Here is a 6297-nt window from a genome sequence, read left to right as displayed (position 1 = left end):
ACTTCACCGGCGTTGCTTTATTTTAACCTCACCACCACCTACAACCTTTTGCATCTTACGCGGCATTGACCTGGCTGAGGCTACCCAGCTTACCTGGGGTCCCCAGCCACCCACCTTCAGAGCCCGAGCCCCACTCTCCCGCACGGGGCCTGCTCTGCTGGACTCAGATCTGGAGTGCTGCTTCCTGTTATTAGTCAGATATCTGAACTTCAGGATGAAAGAAATCTTTGGAGAATGGCTGACTCCATTAAAAATTCCTAGGAAAAATTCATAGTCAGAAACCAATTAAGGGAATGAGCAAAAGCTTTTGCTTTTGTTTGTTGTTTTATTTCTTTACTATTGAGACTCCTGAAAGATATGAATAGGCCCTGCCCACGCTCAACTGTCCCAGGTCCCATCGGCACACTCCTGAGTCCACAAACCACCTAGAAAGCTGAAGATGAAGGCAGACATAGAATTGAACTCATAGCTGGTGACATCAATAACAGAGTTAGGGTATTAATTCTAAAGTAAGCTATTGTATTAGTTTAATTTTGTTGATATCCTTTTTACCATACATAACATACATAACAAGCTGAACATATGAGAAATTAGTAACTTTAAAGCCCATTCACTTGGAAAAATCCCTCATCATCCAAAAGTGAAGATTCTGCCACACGATCGACCTTACTTGGGGCCCCAGCAAATGTCCCCGCTTTTCTGGGAGCCACTGTCCTCAGGGAAGAGCTCAGCTGGTTTCTTGGGGGAAGGACAGCAGCTCCAGGTCTCCCCACACACGGCTTAGCCGGGCACGGTCAAGAGGCTTGAGAAATAGGACAATTTCAGGCCCTCTGTGCCATGGGTCTTGAATAATGCCAGTTGGGAGAAATGTATTTTATAAAAATGACAATAAAGCATGCACTGAGTTATATAACTACTCAGTGTGTGTGGGGGACATGTCCAAGTCAATCACCTAAAGTTAAAGAAGCCCCTGTTGTTATGATGCTTGGAAAGTTGCAAATGTGGAAATACATCTTTCCCCTTAGCTTTAAATCCCCATGTCCCACAAATACTAGCAACTGTCCTGCTCTCATGGAGTGTCATGGATCCACGGTCCTCCGCCAGAGAGTAAAGTTTTCATTGAATTAGCACGCTGAACAATGGGCGGCATCCATTGTGTTTTCTTGTTTAGGAAAGTGTATCGTCTGAAAACTTTCATTAGGTTCCATGTGAAATGGAAGCACACAGCTTGGCCGTTTTCCTCCCTGTGTCGCTTTGGCAGGTGCCTATGGCTGGAAGGAACAGCAGGGGCTGCCAGCAAGGGCTGGGCTGGGCCTGTGCCCATTCCTCCAGCAGGTGTGCACGTCCTGCCCAGAGCGCCTGGCCGGCCGGGAGCAGAGGGCTCCTGTGTGCGGGGCCTGCAGCTGGGAGAACCGGGAACCTGAGTCACAGCACCAGCCAGGCCTGCTGGGTAATGAGGGGGTTGCAGGGTTAAGCTTTACCTACCCCGCCCCACCTCCCAACATGAGGGTAGCACTGAATTTAGTGGAGAAACGTACAGGAATCGACAGGCCAAAGACTAAGATTTCCTGAGCTCCCTCCGAGCATATGCCTGACCCTCCCACACACTCCCCGTGGACTCGCTCGTGTCAGCCTGAGCAGGGCAGCTCGGTGGGCAAGGCCAGGGGCTCCAGAGTCAGACACCCCTGGGCTACCACTGTGTGATTCTGGGCAATTGTGCAATCTTCCTAATTCTCAGTATTTTCATCAGCCAAGTGGGAACATACAAGTTTAAATACTAAAATCCTTTCCCACCAGATGGAAAGGAGAAGTGGCTTTGAATCCCCAGAGCACACAGCCTGCACTATTCTGGCTGAAACAGCCTGTCCCTGGGTACCACCCCGCCCATCACAGGCCCCGTTGCAATCCAGGAGCTAAAGCAAGATGAGGGCACAGCAGAGCCCAGGCCTGCCCAACAACAAGGTCCTTTGCTCTCACGAGTGGCCTCATGGTGTATCAGTGGCTAAGTAGCTCTACAGAGCTGTCCCGGGGACTGGGGGTAGATTCTACAGAGCCTATCACAGGATAAGCCCCAAATAAATGATGGTAGGCATGCCATTATACAGATGGGGAGAGCTGGGCTAAACAAGGTTAAATAACATGGTGAATCTACTCGACATAGATTCTCAACTCCGTGTCTATCAGCCATAATGTATCAGTGTGAGAATGAGAAGAGCCCATGTAATGATGGCATAAGAGACCGTCCCTTCTAGAAAGTGCCTTTGCCGCAACTAGATTTCGGATGGCCACCTCCTCCTTGAGGATTCCCTAAAAGGCAAGCATACACCCAGCAGTAATGACAATATTTTAATTATGTCACCAGGCTTATTATATGGAAACTAGTGGCCTGGTGTACGGATTTGTGCACATTGAAAGGAAATTAATTAGAAGAAAGATTAATGCGGTAATTACATTACTTCAAAAAATCACATGTCAAAATACTATATATAATATAGTATTATAAAATTAAAATACAAAATATTTTAATATCGCTATTCACCCTTTTTCTATAATAGAAGTGTCAGAGATGAAAGAAAATTAGTAAAATGTATATGAAAATAATATATAAATTGATTAATAAATGAACAACATCCTGTCAATGACGTCACTTTCTTTCGGCTTCAGAGGTTCGTTGTGCCAATACTTGGTCTTCAGATACATTCTGGTGTCGCTGCAATTGGTGCCAGTGAGAGCTTCATATGTATTGTGCATGGGTGAGTCAACGTTTGTTTGTAAATTGCCAGTGTGCGTCTTATGTACCGGCGGCCGGTTGGTGGGTCACTTAGCCTTTATATATATAGACTGCTTTTCCCAAGACTGACTGGCATGAGCGGGGCTAGCTGAGGCAGGGAGTGCAGGCACACAGCCGTCTTCTCACTGAGGTTAGGTTTGGGGGCCCTGGACGGGTGCTGAGGGCTGTGTTCTCTGGAGGTGGGAGAGAAATATGTGTAAAAAGTTTCAATACCTAACCTCATATTGTCAATGAAATCACTCTCTGAAAAACTTTTATCAAGTAGGATACCGTCAGGATATATTAAAAATAAGAATGGATTCCCTGCTCTCTATGGCAGTCTTCCGGTCATTGCCTGTTTCCCCTCCAGCTGTTAGCACTTGGGCAGGAGGGTGCTTCTTTGAAAAGAGAACATAAGGCATTACTTTTTGGAGAAAGGGGAAGAGACAGGAACCTTCTAGGAGAAGGTCAGCGTAGAGATGATTGCAGACAAAATCTCAGATTTTGCTGCTAAACGTGTGGCTCCAGGACCAACTGCATGGGCCTCACCTGGAGCCCAGGGGACGTAGGCCTGAGGCTGCCCCGCCCTGCAGAGGCCTGGCCGGTCCACGCTCTGCTCAGGCGCTCAGCCTCCATCAGGCGCTCAGCCTCCGCTCAGGCGCTCAGCCTCCGTCAGGCGCTCAGCCTCCGCTCTAGGTGCTCAGCCTCTGTCAGGCGCTCAGCCTCCCCTTCGCTCTAGGTGCTCAGCCTCCACTCTAGGTGCTCAGCCTCCGCTCTAGGTGCTCAGCCTCTGTCAGGCGCTCAGCCTCCCCTTCGCTCTAGGTGCTCAGCCTCCACTCTAGGTGCTCAGCCTCCGCTCTAGGTGCTCAGCCTCTGTCAGGCGCTCAGCCTCCCCTTCGCTCTAGGTGCTCAGCCTCCACTCTAGGTGCTCAGCCTCCGCTCTAGGTGCTCAGCCTCTGTCAGGCGCTCAGCCTCCCCTTCGCTCTAGGTGCTCAGCCTCCACTCTAGGTGCTCAGCCTCCGCTCTAGGTGCTCAGCCTCTGTCAGGCGCTCAGCCTCCCCTTCGCTCTAGGTGCTCAGCCTCCACTCTAGGTGCTCAGCCTCCGCTCTAGGTGCTCAGCCTCTGTCAGGCGCTCAGCCTCCCCTTCGCTCTAGGTGCTCAGCCTCCACTCTAGGTGCTCAGCCTCCGCTCTAGGTGCTCAGCCTCTGTCAGGCGCTCAGCCTCCCCTTCGCTCTAGGTGCTCAGCCTCCACTCTAGGTGCTCAGCCTCCGCTCTAGGTGCTCAGCCTCCGCTCTAGGCGCTCAGCCTCCGTCAGGCGCTCAGCCTCCGCTCTCGGCGCTCAGCCTCCGCTCTAGGCGCTCAGCCTCCGTCAGGCGCTCAGCCTCCGCTCTCGGCGCTCAGCCTCCGCTCTAGGCGCTCAGCCTCCGTCAGGCGCTCAGCCTCCGCTCTCGGCGCTCAGCCTCCGCTCTAGGCGCTCAGCCTCCGTCAGGCGCTCAGCCTCCGCTCTCGGCGCTCAGCCTCCGCTCTAGGCGCTCAGCCTCCGTCAGGCGCTCAGCCTCCGCTCTCGGCGCTCAGCCTCCGCTCTAGGCGCTCAGCCTCCGTCAGGCGCTCAGCCTCCGCTCTCGGCGCTCAGCCTCCGCTCTAGGCGCTCAGCCTCCGTCAGGCGCTCAGCCTCCGCTCTCGGCGCTCAGCCTCCGCTCTAGGCGCTCAGCCTCCGTCAGGCGCTCAGCCTCCGCTCTCGGCGCTCAGCCTCCGCTCTAGGCGCTCAGCCTCCGTCAGGCGCTCAGCCTCCGCTCTCGGCGCTCAGCCTCCGCTCTAGGCGCTCAGCCTCCGTCAGGCGCTCAGCCTCCGCTCTCGGCGCTCAGCCTCCGCTCTAGGCGCTCAGCCTCCGTCAGGCGCTCAGCCTCCGCTCTCGGCGCTCAGCCTCCGCTCTAGGCGCTCAGCCTCCGTCAGGCGCTCAGCCTCCGCTCTCGGCGCTCAGCCTCCGCTCTAGGCGCTCAGCCTCCGTCAGGCGCTCAGCCTCCGCTCTCGGCGCTCAGCCTCCGCTCTAGGCGCTCAGCCTCCGTCAGGCGCTCAGCCTCCGCTCTCGGCGCTCAGCCTCCGCTCTAGGCGCTCAGCCTCCGTCAGGCGCTCAGCCTCCGCTCTCGGCGCTCAGCCTCCGCTCTAGGCGCTCAGCCTCCGTCAGGTGCTCAGCCTCCGCTCTAGGCGCTCAGCCTCCGCTCTAGGCGCTCCGCCTCCACTCTAGGCGCTCAGCCTCCGTCAGGCGTGGTGGACCGACATGGTGGGGGTGGCCTACAGCAGACAACCAAGTGGGGGAGGCGGGAGGAGACCCAGTGTTTGCGCAGAGGCTATGCTGTCTGAACCGGCTGGAGGAAAAAGTCTGCTCAGCGGCCAGCAGGCAGGGGCGCAGCTGCGAAAGGCATGGTGGCCATCTGTGGTTCCGGCAAAGCCGCACTGCGCCGGGTGCGGAGCTGCCCAGTGAGCAGGGCCAGGTGTGTGGCGGGAGGGCGGTCTTGCAGATCAAAGGCGAGTCGATGCAAAGAGCACATCTTGCCCCCCAAACCCCGGCCTCGCGAGTGGAGAGAGGGCGACCCCTGACAGGCCAGATGTTCGCGGGAGGGATCCTGAGGGCCCGGCTCAGCCCCCTGAAATAGCTCTGCGGCACCCAAACCCCAGACCCGCCAGGCCCACCACGAAGTACAAACACAGGTTCTGGAGGAAGACGGGCAAGCCTGCGCACCCGCGGGGCGGCGGCAGGAGCCTCTGTCCCTGCGGGAGATGGGCAGTCATTAATTACAGGACAGACGGCCGGGCCAAAAGGCACGTTCTCTGGCAGATAAGAGGGAGCGTCGCTTTTCCAAAGAGCTGTGTGAGCACCGTGCGCTCGCCAGGCTGCGGCCTGGGCTTGGCATGTTATTTCTGTGCACAGGGCGGTGGCTCGGGCTGGGAGGCGCCCAGCCCTCCTGGCCGGGCTTCCGACCGGGCACAGTGTGGTCACCACGGAGCCCGCGGGACCTGGGCAGCGGGCCGGAGGGGAGGTGTTTTGACAACCTGTGAGTTTTCCACAAATACCAGCTGGTCTCCTCTTAATTACCCCCACAGAGATTTTCATAAATACATTTAAATATAATAATTATTATTGTTATTTTACTTTGTACTTCTAGATGGCACCTTTCCTTCACGTAGCTCAAAGAACTACTATGAGCTTATCCAATTAATCTTTGCAAAATTCCCGGGAAGGTGGGTGGCAGTTGCTCTGCATTTCTGGAGTTGTCGAGAGAAACAGAGGGAGGAAGGGGCCTAGAGCGGCATGGGGGTGGTGGCCAAACGGACGTAGGCCCGACAGGCCTGTCACCCCAAGTCCTCCGCAGTGCACGCTGCGAGGCCGGGTCTGGGGCACAAACATTGGATGCCCCCCTGGACTCGCCTCAGGAGCAAGGGCGGACTTGTGCTGCTCACTGCGCGCTCCTGCCTGCCGGGGCTGCCGCCCTCCCCCCCTCCTGATGTCTCGGGGAGATGCGGGGCCT

The sequence above is a fragment of the Myotis davidii genome, unplaced genomic scaffold (assembly GCF_000327345.1).
Source record: "Myotis davidii unplaced genomic scaffold, ASM32734v1 scaffold536, whole genome shotgun sequence".
Taxonomy (NCBI): Eukaryota; Metazoa; Chordata; class Mammalia; order Chiroptera; family Vespertilionidae; genus Myotis; species Myotis davidii.
The sequence above is the reverse complement of the archived record's forward strand: the minus strand, read 5'-3'. Positions refer to the sequence as shown.